Genomic DNA, 2,673 nt, shown 5'->3' with positions numbered 1-2,673 from the left:
TAGTTTAAATAAAGCACAGGAGAAGGTGATTGGTTATCCAAAACGGATTGTCCGTATATAAATTCCGGCTGGAGGTTCATGTTATAATAACAGTGTACAGTAAACGATAATAATCCTGATACAACCTGCATAATATCAATAGGTGGATAGAGGTTACATTACATGTCAGCGTGGTGACTTAAAGCTAATATGAGATCATATATGTATCGCTGTATAAGTTGTGGATAGTAACGCTTCCCATAATGCATGGTTATGTGCTCCATATGATATTAATTGGATACAGGTAAGTAGGCATAAAGGATCAGGGCCCTTGTGGGTATCTAATATTATAATGGTAAGTTAATAGTTAAAAAAGATAAATCTAAATGCAATTGGGGATGGTATACACAGGATGACCAACGTGAGTATACCAATATACACATATACTAAGATAAATTACATAGATCTAGATAGTGTAGTGTCGTTATTGACATGTACCCCATTGGTAGATGGAGGAAACCACCATAAAAAGAAAAATTCTAATCTGGGGTTAAGACGTGATGTCCTACTTTTCGAACAATGAGCAGGATTATTAACAAAATGTTTTAATGCATTAAATAAGTATGGAATAAAAAATTATCAAAAATAAAAAAAATAATAAATAAAAGCAAATAAGTCTGTATTGTGTATCCACTATATGGATAAATAGGCCAACAATAATGGTTGGACCGATAAGGCGCATGTATGGTATAGTTGTATTCCTGTATTGGTCGCACAGGGACCATAACCCCTGGTGGGAAACATAGGACCTATAGTACCAGGTATTCGCAGGTAGTCTCCTATCCTGCTACTTACCTGGCCCTCTCTGCTTCGCTTCCAAGATCAGGCGAGATTGGGCATAACCAGAGAGGTATGACCTTAGGTTCACTATACTCACCTCCTAGAGTAGTCTGTCCGAGGCGCCAATAACTATAATGGAATTTAATCATGTCGCCATCATATAATCATGCTTGGTATTAAAAGGATAAATCAAATTCTATATTAAGACCTAGTGTCTTAAGATAGTAGATAGCCCCTGTTTCTTCTTTGTTTAGTTGTTTTGAAGGGTTACCCCCTCTCCAGTTTTTATTAATTTTCTTGATCCCTATAAACTCCTACACCATCATAATTGCACTGATGTGTGTCTTTAAAGTGTTTAGAGACATGGTGGTTTTCAAAGCCAATGCTGATGTTTCTAAGATGTTCCCTTATACGGACCTTCAACTGCCTAATGGTTCTACCCACATATTGTTTGCCACACTTGCATTGCAATAACTATACAATATTGCTGCTAGTACACGTAATAAATTCATGAATTTTGAATGCTTGCCCAGTATTCATGGACCGATATTCAGTAATCGGTCTGTTACTCCTACATCTCAGTTTAGTGCAGTTTGAACATTGTCCACAGTAATAGAAGCCCTTTTTCTTGTTTTGTAGCCAGTTATTAGTGCTCGTGGAGTTAGTAGTAGGGATATAGCTGGACGTTAGTGTGCGTTTAAAGTCTGGGGCTTTTCTAAACACAATCTGCGGTTTATCCGCGAGTATGGATCCAAGTACATCATCCTGCATTAGGATGTGCCAATGTTTTTTAATGATACGTGTTAATCTATCTGAGTCTTGTGATTAATTGGATACCAAAAATACCTTATCTGTATTGGAGGGTCCTATTTGTTTTGTGTCTATAGTATTCTTTTTGTATTTGAACAGCTGATTCCTATCGGCGTTTTTTTAGTTGACTAAAAGCTCGGTTAACTAAAACAGGATCGTATTTTTTCTCGAGAAATTGCTCCTGCATTTCCTGTCCTTGGACAATGTAATCCTCTACCTCTGTACAGTTACGCCTTACACGAGTAAATTGGCTAAATGGGATACTGCGTAGCCAGTTAGGGTGGTGATTACTGTCAGATAAAATGAAACTGTTAACATCAACCAGCTTGTGATATGTTTTCGTCATAACCTTGTTATCTCTAATAAAGATCTCCAGGTCTAAAAATTGTATAGATAGTTGGCTATGATGGGCTGTAAATATTAAGCCATACTCATTATTGTTAATGTATGTAAGAAATTGAAGTAGAGTAGATTTCGGAACCCTCCCAGATGATTATAATATCGTCAATATAGCGTTTCCACAGTACCAGGTTCGCACTCCAGTCGTGTTGAGACCAAATGAATCTGTCTTCCCAAAAACTCATATACAGATTCGCGTAGCTGGGTGCGAACCTGGTACCCATGGCAGTGCCTTGTTGTTGTAGGTAGAATCCACCCTCATACCAAAAATAGTTATGGGTTAAGATGAACTCAATGGTTGAAATAATGAAATTGACCTGTTGTGGCATGATACTATTATATGATTCTACAAAGAACCTAATGCTTTCTAATCCTATTGTGTGTTTAATGATAGTGTACAGGGATGACACATCACATGTAATTAACCAGTAATTGGGTTTCCAATTTATGTCCTCAAGAAGTTGTAGAACATGGGTCGTATCTTGCAGATAGGCTGCTTGTTTCTTCACATACGGCTGCAGGTACGTGTCTATGTAGTGAGATAGGTTTGATGTAATAGAGCCAATCCCTGATATTATGGGCCGCCCAGGGGGGTTGGTCAGGTGTTTATGGATTTTTGGCAGGTAATAAATTACAGGGATAGTG

At 37.7% G+C, this 2,673-nt stretch overlaps 1 pseudogene; it reads right to left on the bottom strand.

Annotated features, from left to right (window-relative positions):
• Nucleotides 1-785: 785 nt before the first annotated feature.
• LOC142136239 (5S ribosomal RNA) lies at nt 786-903 on the bottom strand (annotated as a pseudogene).
• Nucleotides 904-2,673: the final 1,770 nt, after the last annotated feature.

The sequence above is a fragment of the Mixophyes fleayi genome, chromosome 1 (genome assembly GCF_038048845.1).
Source record: "Mixophyes fleayi isolate aMixFle1 chromosome 1, aMixFle1.hap1, whole genome shotgun sequence".
Classification (NCBI taxonomy): Eukaryota; Metazoa; Chordata; class Amphibia; order Anura; family Limnodynastidae; genus Mixophyes; species Mixophyes fleayi.
This window is presented reverse-complemented; position numbering and strand designations above follow the sequence as displayed.